This window comes from Zonotrichia albicollis, chromosome 31 (assembly GCF_047830755.1).
Source record: "Zonotrichia albicollis isolate bZonAlb1 chromosome 31, bZonAlb1.hap1, whole genome shotgun sequence".
In the NCBI taxonomy this organism is placed as follows: Eukaryota; Metazoa; Chordata; class Aves; order Passeriformes; family Passerellidae; genus Zonotrichia; species Zonotrichia albicollis.
The window spans coordinates 5,126,689-5,139,873 of NC_133849.1; the positions used below are offsets into that span (position 1 = coordinate 5,126,689).

The following is a 13,185-nucleotide window of genomic DNA, read 5'->3' on the forward strand; positions in this document are numbered from 1 at the left end:
CCCACACGTGATGCCCAGGTGGCAATGGCCACCAGTGAGGCCATGGGAGAGGCTGTGGTGGCCTCCAGGTGGGCGAGGGTGGCCATCAGGAGGAGACATTGGGCAGAGGTGGCCCTGGAGCTGCTGCAGCGCTTGGTGGATGCGTGTGACAGAGCCACTGAGTTTATCAGTTACATGGAGTGCCAGCTCAGGGACACTGAGGCTGCCCTAGAGGGGACAAAGGAGGCGTCCCCCAATGTCCCTGAGGAATTGGTGGCCAAAGTGGCCAAGTTTGAGCAGCTGTGGGAGGCCAGCGCCCGCCTGTTCAAGCATCACCTTTTGGGGACACTTGGGAACATTCACGACCTCCTCTTGAGTCCCTACAGTGGCCCCGGCAGCCGTGCAGTGGCTGAGCAGTGCCAAAAAGCCATCAAGGACATCCCAAGGCTGCTGCGGGGACAGTGATGTCACCACTGTGATGTCATTGGTGCAGTGATGTCACTAGAGAGACTTGTGGACAGTCAAGTGCTATTGGATTATGAATCCCAATATTACCAGGTAGATTGTGCCTGGGCCAGTCTGTCCCTTGCTGCTAGGCCAAAGGCAGCAACTGTGCTGTATCACCCCAGAGATACCTTTAGCTTGCTGGAGATTGCAGCTGGGCACTGAAACAAGTCCAGGCTTGGTAGGAACTCCGTTTACCTCGGGAGGGAAGGCTTCAGGCGATGGTGAGGAGGAAAAGGAGATGGATTCTGCCAGAGGGTTATATCCAGAGCTTTATTCCATGGTTACAGAAGTCTGAATGTAGGCAACAGCTCCAACAGAATCGGCGAGCACATGGGCTGATTACCTTTTTAAGCTCCCGGGGGAGGGGGAGGGAAGGGGCAGGTGAGCCACCAACCAGGTGGGAGGGGCAGGGTCTCAGGGGAGAATGACACCCAGAGAGGTCAATGACCTCTGGGCATAGGGGCATCTTTTGAACTTGACCAACCACACGACGACCTTCCTGGAATGTTAAGCCTGATTGACAGGACTCACTCAGCAAGGGGGCGAGGGGGAAGGGAGAGAGGTATAGGCACACCTGGGAGGTGACCTGGAAGTCTAAAACAGGACATTACAACACACTGCAACAGAGTGCCACCAGCTCCTTGAGTGCCACAGCGCTGTGTGTCACCAAGAGCCCCTCGAGTGCCACCAGTTCCTCAAGTGCCACCCGCTTCTCATGTCAACAAGAGCACCTCCAGTGCCACCAGCTCCTTATGTCACCACGAGCCTCTGGAGTGCCACCAGTTCCTCAAGTGCCACCAAGAGACCCCGGAGTGTTACCAGGACTGGCCCAGTCACTGTGTAAGGGTCCCTGGTGTCACCGGGGTCTCTCTCTGTGTCACACACCGCCCTAGAGCACCCACTGGGACCCCTGAATTTCACCATCCTCATGCACCGGAACGCCCCCCTCAGGACCCCCTTTCAGGCATCAGGACCCTCGAGTTTCCCTCCCTCTCCTTGTGCACCGGCACCACCAGACCCCCCCGAGGAACCAGGACCCTCCCCTGGTGCACCGGGACCACTGGAGACCCCCCCCATCAATCAGTGCTGTCATCGTTCATTGGGAACCCCCCCCTCAGGCACTGGGACCACCAGAAACCCCCCCAAATCACCGAGCACCGGGACCCCCCCTCATGCTCTGGGGCCACTGGAGACTCCCCCGAATCACTGAGCAGCCCCTGTGCACCAGCACCGGGACTGGACCCTCCTCGTGCCCTGATCCCCCCTCACCGAGCACTGGGACAGGGACCGGACCCCCCTCGTGTACCGACCCCCCCGAGCATCAGGCCGGGACCCCCCTTTGTGCCCCCCCACCCATCACGGGGGTTCTGCCCCCTCCCCTTTGAGCCCCCAGAGCCGCGGGACCCCCGGGAGCAGCACCGGGACTGGGGGGAGCTGGGAGTGGGACCAGGAGGCTCCAAGTGCTGGGGGGGCACAGGGGGATCCCCAGCACTGGGGGGGTCTCTTGGGGCTCAGTCCTGTCCCCCCCTCCCGCATTATCAGCCGGGACCCCTGAGAGAAACACAGGTCAGAATTGAAATGTTTATAAAAGTTTGTTAAAGGTTAAAATTCTGGTGCTAATTGCCAAAAGCTCACCGTTAATTAAGCCATGTTCTTTACGTCCTGTTACATCAAAGAGGTTTTCATGCATATTCATTAGGGTTTATGAATATTCATAATATAATGTTAATCAAAATATATATTAGTATTATATAGAGAGAGTAATACAATAGCAATATTATATATTTGATAAAAATATTTTGCATTAATGTATTTTATACTAACAGAATTTATATTATACTTATGTATTATTAATATATTAACTAAAAATTTGCTCCTTTTTATATAAAATTATGCATATATTTTTCTATATTCTATATAAATTATTTTCAAACATTCCTGTGAGTTCAGATGTTCTTTTGTTTGGTTTTAACCCTTGACTTGCCTCCACGCTATCTTGTGCATTAAACCAATTTATTTTATTTCTCCTTGCAGTTAAATCGTGTCGTGTTTTCACTCTCTGGTGACGAAAGAAGAATTCATAAATTCTTCTTTTTTGCTGTTTTGCCACTGGGGTGGAACTGGGGACACTGGGACAGAAATGGGAGCACTGGGACAGGGACACTGGGACAGGATGGGGACACTGGGATGGTAACATTGGTATGGGGACAATGGGGTGGTGGCACTGGGCAGGCACTGGGAGCACTGGGCTGGTGGCACTGGGACAGGACTGGGGACACTGGGCTGGCACTGGGTCGCTGATGCCAGCATGAATTAATTAATTAACCCCCCAATGCCCGATTGTTTGCGAAGGCAAAGCTCGTTTTGCATCCATCGCTCAGGGGAACCCTTCCCATCGTTCCTTTGATCTCTCGGTGCCGGTTCGATCTCCCCGCAGAGCCAGAGCCGATGTCCAAGGAATGGCGCCCGCCGGAAAGGGGCATGGCGAGGTGACGTCACAAAACCAGGCCCCGCCCCCCGCATGGCCACGGCCCGCTGGCGGCCCCGCTGATGGCCAGGTGACACCGCGATGTCCCCTCCCCTGCTGGGCCACGTGGCAGGACACGGCCACTGCGGGCAGGGCCAGCAGCAGGTGGCCGTCCTCAGCCACCCCAGGGACACTGTGGGGACACGGGGACACCGCACAGGTGGCACCAGGGACACAGCAGTGCCACCCATCCAGTGCCACCTGTTCAATCCCAGTGGCACCAGTTCAATCCCAGTGTCCCTGTGCCACTGCCACCAGCCCTGTCCCCATGTCCCCAGTTCCACCCCAGTGCCACCAGTCCAGTGCCAGCAGTCCAGTGTCCCCAGGGCTGCCCCACCCCTGTCACACCCCAGTGTCCCCAGTTCAATCCCAGTGCCACCAGGTTCATCCCAGTGCCACCAGCCCAGTTCCATCCCCGTGCTCCCAGTGCCACCACCCCATTGTCCCCATACCAATGTCTCCATCCCATTGCCACCAGTTTCACCCCAGTGTCCCACTTCCTGTCCCACTATCCCTGTCCATTTTCCTGCCAGGATCTTGATTTGAAATTGCTTTTTGTGGATTGTTTTTGGAGATCCAGTAGGGGTCTGGGCTTTGGGATTGGTTTGGATGCAGGATTTGTGACCTTTTAGGACTGGATTTGGGGTATCCAGCGGCATTTGGGATCTGGGAAGTTTTGGATCCAGGATTTGGGATTTGGGACCATTTGGGGGTTATTCCTTGGGATCCAGTAGGATTTGGGATGGCTTGGGAGCCTTGGTGTCCCCAACAACCCCCCAATGTCCCCAAGGGGTCTCTTTTTCTCCCCTTCCCAGGCTCTGCTTGGAACCCCGCCCCTTTGCCACGCCCCATTCATTTCTCGCCAGGCCCCGCCCCTTTCTCACACCCCCATTCCTTGCCCGCTTTTTCCCGCGCTCCCCTTTTTTCACATCCCAGGCCACGCCTTCTCCCCTCCCCATAGGCCGCCGCTTATAGGGCTCCGCCCCTTTTCTGCGCTCTCATTCCAAGCCTTTCCAATCCCCGCTCCCTCCCCGCTCTGCCAGTCTCCATTGGCCGTCCCTCGGGGCCCCGCCTCCCAGTGGGCGTGACTACAAGCCCGATCGGCGTTGATTGACAGGCTCCGCTCAGCGGCGGCCCCACCGGGGCCCAACGCGGGCCGGGGGCTCGGGGGGCCGGGAAGGGGCTGGGGGCGTTTCGGGGGGGGTTCAATCAATGGGGGGGTGCCAGGGGGGTCCTGGTGAGTGCGGGGGGGGTCCCATGGATTGGGGGGGTCCTGGTGCGTGGGAGGGCAGTGAGGGGTGGGGGGTGGGGGTCGGGCCCCATGGATGGTGGTGTCGGTGTCCTGGCGCACTGGGGGGAGCTCATGGATCGGGGGATCCCAGCGCTTTGGGGGAATCGGTGAAGGGGGGAGCAGTGAATGGGGGGGCCCTGGTAAATTGGGGGGGGGGTCCCTTGATGATAACGTGGCTGGGGGCAGAGGCAGGGACTCAAGGCACCATTAGGGAAACAATAAATCAGTAACACAGTGCACACATCAACAGATAGATTATATTGTACCAGCAAGCAGCTGCAAGGGATTATCAGTCATCAGTATCAATATCAAGCACCATAGCAAAATACTTGTGATCAATAACAACAATTGCAAAAGCCAATACAGGAATTGCAAAAGCCAGTTATTATATTGTCATTTATAACCCAGCTCCACTGCAGCCACGGCGGAAAGCTGCCTCTGCTGAAGGCACTGAGGGGGCTCATTCCCCCCTGACCTGCTACCATGTCCCTGCATGTCCCTGCGTGTCCCCAAAGTGTACCTGCATGTCCCTGAGCATCACAAGTGACAGTACCCCAGGAATTCCCATCAGGATTTGGGACAATTTCAAAGAAAATTCCCAGAAAACTCCCTAAATTTGTCTCAAATCCCATGTGGAGATTAGGGAGGGGACAAGTGACAGCAGTGATGTCCCCGATGATGTCACTGTCCCCAGTGACAGCACAGTGGTGACATCACTGCTCCCACAGCAGACTTGGGATGTCCTCGATGGCTCTTTGGCATTTCTCGACCACCTCACGGTGGCTATGGTTATCAAGCCAAGGGCCATAATAGAAAGCCCAGTAGATGCACTCCATGTCCCCGAGTGTGTGCAGCAGGTGATCGTTGGCCAGGCGGGCGCTGGCATCCCACGGCCACTCAGCCTCGGCCACCTTGGCCACCAAGGTCACACGGAAGTCGCAGGATAGCTCATTTGTCCCCTTCAGGGCAGCTTCAATGTCCTGAACCCTGCGCCGCAGCTCCCGGGGGAATGCAGTGGCTTCGTCACATGCGGCCACCAATTGCTCCAGCATCTCCAAGGCTGCCTGTGCCTGCTCTCTCTTTGTGGTGGCCTCCTCCTCCTCCTCACTGCTGTCCACCTCGGCCTATCCCATAGCATCTTCTATGGCCGCAGTGGTGCCCTCACTGTGACCACATCCCTGCAGGCATCCCGGAGCTCGGTGGCCTTCCCCAGCAGCTGGAACCAGCTGTCCACCAGTGTGGCCACCGACTTCCGCCAGGCCCTGGCCACCCTCGTCACCTGGGCCCAGGTGGTCCATGGGGTGCTCTCATAGGCGGCCAGGGCTTGGCCCAGGGAGCTGAGAGTGTACTTGTGCTCGAAGGTGACACCACAGTGCCACCAGGTGACGCCACCGTGGTCCAGGGTGTTCCGGAGGCGATTGGCGAAGCCCTGCAGGCCTGCGTGCAGGCACTCTGGGGGCACATCCAGCACCTCATTGATTTTTTCCAGCGGGGCCGTGGCGGCTGCCACCTTGTTCAGGGTGGCCACCACGGTGACCAGCGACTCCAGCAGGGATGGGAACAGCTGAGGAGGGGACAGGGGAGGTGTCAGGGACCTGGTGGCTCTTGTGGCCTCCTGCGGTGCTGCCTTTGTACCCTCCCAGGGTCCCATTTGTCCCCTCCCTGGAGGGCTCTGCTGTCCCCTCTGTCCCTTTGTTACCCCCTCGTCCCCTCTGCCACACCCTGCCCCCCACTGTCCCCCCAACTCCACCACCCTCAGTCCCCTCCATCCCTCTGTCGCATCCCCCCTTCCTGCCACACCCTCCTGACCCCCTTGTGAACCCCTCTCCCCTCCTGCCTCTCCACCACCTTGGTCCCCTCTGGCCCCCAAGGCCCCTCCTGCCACCCCGTGTCCCCTGTGTCCCCTCCCGCCCCCGCGCTGGGATTGTCGCACCTTGCGGGACTCCATGGCTGCTGGGGGACACGCCGGGGACGCCTTGGAGACACTCTGGTGACACTTTGGTGACACTCCGGGGAGTGAACACACCCGAGCGACAGTCAGAGACTCGCCCGAATGAGGCGCGGCCGGGGGGGTGGGGAGGGGCGAGGGAAAGGTGAAGTCACCCCCCAGCGCCGCCCCCCAGCTGGCAGGGCCAGGCCGGGGCCCCCAATGTCTCGCTGATGTCCCCAACGAGACCCCAATGTCCCCTGAGTGTCCCCACACGGCCCTGATGTCTCCTCAGGGTCCTGAACAAGGCCCAAGTGTCCCCTGATGTCCTGTTGGGGACACTGCGGGGACATCAGGGACATTGTGGTGACCCAAAACGGGACAGGGGACGTCAAGCTGGCCCTGGTGTCTTAAAGGGAAGGACACGGGGGTGTCCCCAAGGTCCTTAATGTCCCTCAGGGTGTCCCCGTGACCCAGCGGTGACAGTGCTACCCACGTGTCCCCACCCTGTCCCTACCCCTGCCCCACCAGTGCCCCCTGGGCCGCCTCCAGCCTCCGCGTCACCTCCTTGTGCCCTTCCCCCAGTGTCCCCAAGGCCACCACGATTTCCCCAAGCACCCGGGCAGTGCTGAGGAAGCCCTGTCCCCTTGTCCCCCATGGCGTCACCTCCCTGTCCCGGGTGACAGCGGTCACCAACGTCCCCAGCGCCAGCGTCACCACCTCCAGCTGCCCCAGCACGTCCGCGGTGAGGCGACCTCGTTGGTGGCCGCGGTGGCCTCAGGGCTGGCCCTGGTGGCCGCCACCCGCCGGGCGTGGTCATGCAGGCGCAGGGCCATGTCCCGCTGGTGGCCCCGCTGGTGGCCAGGTGATGCTGCAATGTCCTCAGACCCTGCCAGGCCACCTTGCAGGACACGGCCACCATGGCCAGGGCCAGCAGCAGGTGACCATCCTCGGCCACCCCCAGGGACACTGCAGGGACATGGGGACACTGGACAGGTGCCACCAGGGACATGGCAGTGCCACCAGCCCAGTGCCACCTGTTCAATCCCCGTGTCCCTGTGCCACTGCCACCAGCCCTGTCCCAGTGTCCCCAGTTCCATCCCAGTGCCACCAGCCCAGTGCCACCAGTGCTATCCCACTGTCACCACCCCAGTGTCCCTAAGGCCATCCCAGTGCCACCACCCCTGTGTCATCATTCCAGTGCCACCAATCCGGTGTCCCCAGCTTCATTCCAGTGTCACCAAGCCAGTGCCACCAGTTCTGTCCCACTGTTACCAGTGTTTTGGGGGGTTTGGGGGATCCCAGGTGGAGTTTGGGAGCTCCCGGGGGAGTTTGGGGGAATCCCAGATAAAGTTTGGAGGGTCCTGGGGGGGTTGGGGGGATCCTGGAATGTTTGGAGGTCCCAGGGGAGGTTTTGGGGGTCCCAGGTGAGGTTTCCAGAGAATTGGGTAATCCCAGTTGAGAATTCCCAAAGATTTGGGGTTTCCCAGGTGAGAACACGGGCCGGGGGTTCAGGGGGGCCGAGGGGCTCGGGCCTGGGAGCATTTTGGGGGCTTCAATCAATGAGGAGGGCCTGGGGGGTGCTGAGGGGGAGGCGTGGTGAGTGTGAGGGAGGCTCTCATGGATTTGCTGCCTCAGGTTTTGGCTTTTCTGTTTTTCAGATTCTGTGCTGCTTTACTCTCTGGGTCTGGGCTTCATATTAAGGGATGCTGAGCTCTGTTCACAGAGCAGGGAGACAAAACAATTCCTGCTCTAGCTGGGAGCCCAAGGACAAATAATCCAAACTTCAGACCGAAGAGCATAAACAACATGGACTGAAGAGAGAAAAACAAGAAGGATGGGACTTCATCAGCCAAAGCTATAATTGGACAATTAACTCAAACATGCAAATGGCCCAGAACTTATAAAAGGGACACACCTCGTGACCGGCCGTCCATTTTGTGGCCATTTTGGTTCATCTTGGGCGTAGCCCTGGCTGGGCTCTTGTTCTGCCCAAGGTGTATCCACGGAGGCCTTTTAACAAATGCCTGCTTTATTGTGTAACCGTGTCTGGCCTCAGTTCTAGGTCAGCCTTGTGAAGGCCTCAGTTTGTGGCGAGCACGAAGGGAGCCGAGGCACCTGGGCAGGGCAGGGCTGGAGCAGAGGCAGAGGAAGGTGCAGCTGCTGCCCCCAGCCCGCGGCACTGGCGGGGCCCAGGTGCGGGGCAGAGGGTGCGGGAGGCCGAGAAGCTCGGCAGGAGCGAGAGAGGCGTGAGCGGCTGCAGGGGCGCTGTGTTTATCGGGTGAGCGCGGTGGGAAGGGGCGTTTTGTGCTCGGGAGCGCAGCGGGTGCGGGGCTCGCTGTGCCCCGGGCCAGGGAGGGCGGGCGCTGTGAGCAGCGGGGTTGGATTGCGGGGCTGGGCTTGGCCTGGGGCCGGCGGTGCTGGCGCAGGGATCGTTCCCGCCCCGCCGCACCGGAGCGCCGCGATCGGAATCTCGCTCTTTCTCTCTCTCGTTGCTTCCTTTAATTTCTACTCAGAACTGTTAAATGCCGTGTGAATATTCCGCTGCGAGTACTGTAGTGATAATATCCCGAGAGACAGTCCCCTGAGATTAGCACTGAGAAACTGGGGCACAGTGACCCACGCTGCAGCACTTGGAGGGGGCTGTGCCCCGTGGGATGGACTCAGCTTGGAGAAGTTCGGGGAGAAGTCTCCGGTGGGAGAGAGCCCAGGGTGCAGCAGGGGAACGACTCCTGTCCCTGAGCAGAGGGAGAAGCCCCAGGGCATGAACTGAGCCCGGCCCCATTCCCTGTCTGCGGCACTGCCGGGGTAGGAGGTGCAGCTGGAAGGAGGGAGGCGTGGGGGAAAGCTGGATTTAGGGGTCCTCACTTACTTCTCATGCTCCTGCTCTGAGTTTTTGGAGTTTTCTGCCAGAAATCTCTCCCTTCCCCCACTCATCCATAGGGATTTGGCCAGTTTTCCCTTTTTGTGGGAAATCAAAGCGATGCACTGATGCTCCTAATTAGGGGCAGGAGAAGTGAGGCTGCAGGGCTTCCCGCTGAGCCGGAGCCACCGGAGCCGCAGTGCCGGGAAAGCCGTGGCGGGAGCTGCGGAGAAGTTTCTTTGTCTTTTCAGCTCAATCCCGCTCGCGCCCGGGCTCGTTCCAGCGCTGTTCCTCAACTCCGGCTCGGCCCTCACGCAGCCCGGGATGCCGGAGAGCGCGGGGGGAGGGGGGCTGTGCCATGTGCAGAGCCCGCCCCTGGCTGCGATTGGGCGGTGGTGCCGTCAGTCGTGGTTGTGGCGCGCTGATTGGTGGGAGCGGGGCGGAGCAGGGCCCCGGTGGCGGGCTGAGGGCGGCCGTGGCTGGGCAGCGGCGCTGTTGTCGAAGCGTGTGTGCGGTCCTGGGAGCGGCGGCAGGGGCCGAAGAGCGGTGAGGAGGCGGCGGAGCTCGGAGGCGGCCGCAGCGCAGGTGGGAGCCGCGCTGGGTTGTGCGGGGGCTCGGGGCTGGCTGCGGGCCTCGGGGGCGGCAGGGGACTCGGGCGGGTTGGTTGTGCCGTGTCCGGCCCGTGTTGCCGCTGGCGTGAGGGCGCTGCGGGAGCGGCTGCCCGCGGTCTCCTTGCGGCCGCTGCCTCGGCCGGAGCCGCTGCCGGAGCAGCGCTGGCTCGGCCCGGTTGCTGTGGCTGGGACAGAGGGGGCAGCCCCGTGCCCGGGGCTGTGCGGGGAAATTCCCGTGGCCGGAGGTTTCTGTGCCCAGAGGAGACAGAGGAGTCCTGTAAAAGTGACTTAATTGCTGAGCAGAGGGAGAGGCCGTGGGGCATTTGCCGTGCGCTCTCTGCCATTGTTGTAGTTCGCAGCCTTCTTTTTATTCTCATTTACCCGGCTCATCTCCCTCTCCCTTTGCGCTCTGGCTGAGGTGCTTGGAAGGTTCAGACCTCCCGATCCGCCAACTGCATGTCCTCGTTAATGTGCGTCCCCACTTTTTTATAACAGCCAATATTCACGCCTCTGTTAAGTTGTTATTCTTGTCGAAGTTCAGGAATTTAGCGGGTCTTTCTGTGAGCAGCAGTCCATGTTAATTAGGAACATTTATTGAAGCTGGTGATTTCACCCCTTACTTCTTTATCTATTACTCCTTGGCCCCTCGCTCAGCTGCTGAATGAGCTGCACTCTCAAGGTGTGGAGCATGGTAAAAAGATGAGAGTTGCTGTAGCACATCAGAGGAGAAACAGCATTCGTTTAACCCATGGTCTGCCAGGGAGCCACAAAACCGCGTCCCATTCCCATCATTTCCATGTATGGACCAATACATGAGATGCTTTTTTGTTTCTGGTGTTGTTTTTTTTTTCACCACTTTTCCTTTGTCATCTCTTTGCCAACAGCAGTATGAGCCATTTAATTTTCCACAAACTCCTCCTTTTTTTGCTAACAGATGATCTGATCCCATCCCATGATGTGAAGTGTTGTGTTCCTCATTTCAATGGGTTGGTCGGCAGGAAGGTCAGGAGCTGGAGCTGTCTGGTTGGTTATTATTGCAAGGGCAGCTTGTAATCTAATGATGCCATTGAAATGAGAAATGGATTCTCTGGCTCCTGATTTGAATTGGTTTGGGTTCCCAGGGGCTGGTCCATGGTGTTGTAGGATTTGTTCTGGTAGCCTTTCAGCTTTTCCCCATTTTTAGCCGCTTTCTCCAGCGGGGGCTGCATCAATTGACTGCTTTTGTCTAACTAAATCATCAAATCCTTGGATTCCCAACTGATTTCCCGGATATTTTGGTAGCAAAAAATGCCCAGTGCTCTAATATACCCTATATAACAGAGACAGTGCCAGCACATGTTGGAGTGGGCAGAGGGATGATTCCCCTCCATTTATTTATAGTGAAGTTTTCCCAACATTCTCCATGTGCTGTTTCCCTTTTCAGCTTCACCCGCTTCTGTTGCAGGGTCAGATATCCTCCCCCTGGGCTCTGCCTTGAGCTGTGCAAATTCCATCAGTGCCAGCAGGCAGAGCTTGGGGTGAGGGGCAGAGGGAATCAGCCCAATTCCTGCCCCGGGCAAGAGACCCAGGTGCATTGTCCACACTTTGCCCAGCAGTGTTCATTTGCATTTCTAAAGCTCCTATGCAGGCTGCCTGGAATGAAGCTTCTCTTCCTGCTGCTGGGCAATGTTGATGTTTTGTTGCTGGTCGTTATTTCTGTGGGTGTCTTTTGTGCTGTTCCCAGTCTGTTGAGGTGTTAAACTCATCTCCATTTAGCAGTGTAACACCCCTTAAAAAAACCCTTTAAAATTCATTTACCCAAGGCAAAGAAAACCAAGCCTGAGTAGAGAAATAAGTTTTAAAATAACCGAAATGGGTACATTTTGTAGCACTGCAGTGGCAGGCAGCCTAGAGTGTGGGTGTGAGTGAGCCCCAGAGTGGAATTGTGCCCTGGTGTTCCCCAGCAGCTGTGGCAGTGCAGGCCCAGGCAGCGCTGAAGCTGCAGCAGTGGCAGCAAGGCTTGGCCCCAGTGGCTGGAGATGGCAGAGGAGGGTGGCCAGGATTGCAGAGGATTCCAGCTGAGGATCTGTGGGCAGGCGCAGGGGCTTGGCCCGCTGTGGAGCCCTGGCTGCTGCTGCGTTGCCTTCAGGGCAGGCTCAGGGGCGGCCTCCCATCCTCCTGCTGCAGGCGGGAAGTGCAAATCTCCGGGGCTTCAGAGCCCTTGAGGCCAGGCTGAGGGGTCCCCCCGTGTTGAGCTGTGCTGGCGGCTGTTTCTGGCCTCAGGGACACTTGGTATGGGCCCCTTGGCCACCAGTGGTGCTGCTTTGCACTCCTTGGGCAGGAGCCGATGTCCTGGCTGGGTGTTGGCAGCAGCAAAGTGCCAGGGCAGGCTCTGTGCCAGCCCAGCTTGGTGTGGGAGAATATGCCTTGATATCTGCTGCAGTGGTTGCTGAAGCAGTGAGAATTGTTTTGCCCCCCTTTTAGGTGCCATGGTGTCAGCAGAAGATGTTGAAGCCTTCCTGCTCAGGGCGTTTCAGTGCCAGGCTCTCACAAGCACCCAGAGCTGCGCGGGTTGAGCTGAGCATGGGGCGGTGACCTGCGCTGTGTCTGATTGCCCTTCCTTAATAACAGCCTGTCTTGTAGCTGTTTTCCCTTCTGCTGCCCTTGCAGAGCCATCCACAAACACATTTTCTCTCTCAGGCCAGGGAATGTCCCATCATCAATCTGTCCCAGCCTGTGTCTGGAGCTCTGTCCCTTGAGTGCAGTCCTGGGTTCCTTGCCAGCCCCTCTCCAGGCTGTTCAAACAGGAGGCTGAGTTAAACCCTTGCCCTGTCCTCAGTTCTAAATCCTCCTGTGCCACTGAACAAGTTTCATACTGTAATAACCGAGCCCTGCTCATCCATTTAGAGGCTCTCTTGGCTGTCAAAGCTTTAACTTGATGCCATACTTGAACTGTAGGAGGTCCTATATAAGGTTAAACGTTTTAGCACAAGAATTCCTCTGGAAAGACCCTGTTTAGCAACCACCTATAATTCAAATTCTTTTACCCTGTCTGGAAGGCCCAGGCCAGCCTCCTTAGTTAATCTTCATTTTAACACTTGAAAATTCTGTGTTTGCTCCTTGTGTCCGTCCATCCAGTTTGTTGACTGGCAGGATAGGAGTATTATAGGGAGGCATCCTTGGTTCCAAAAGTCCTGCCTTTAACTCAATACCAGGCTATGAGCCCTTCCTTCCCTCTCTTGGAACCAGATATTGCTTGTCCTGGTTGCTTTAAAGTAATTTGTAGAGACTCCATATCTAATTTTCCCTATTTCCCTGGGGCTGCCCACACTTCTGGGTTCACTTCTGCATGGGCCTGGTAAGATTTTCGCACAAAGGTAGAACAGAACTAGCCTCTGTATCCCCTTTTACGGTATTAAAATCCAGCTCTCAAATTCTTTCCTATTTAATTATAGGAGGCAGAAAATGAAATTCATTTGTTTCAGACCTATCCCCCACAGC

At 57.6% G+C, this 13,185-nt stretch overlaps 2 protein-coding genes across 2 annotated transcripts in view; both read left to right on the forward strand.

The window, feature by feature from the left end:
• The window catches only part of LOC141725824 (uncharacterized), a 78,668-nt gene that overhangs the window by 56,667 nt on the left and 8,816 nt on the right, over window positions 1-13,185 (forward strand). The window lies entirely within an intron of this gene.
• The window catches only part of LOC141725833 (uncharacterized), an 81,610-nt gene continuing 78,003 nt past the window's right edge, over window positions 9,579-13,185 (forward strand). Inside the window, exon 1 of the mRNA XM_074529961.1 lies at window positions 9,579-9,679. The gene's annotated coding sequence lies outside the window, so the exon portion shown is untranslated. The remainder of the gene's footprint in view (window positions 9,680-13,185) is intronic.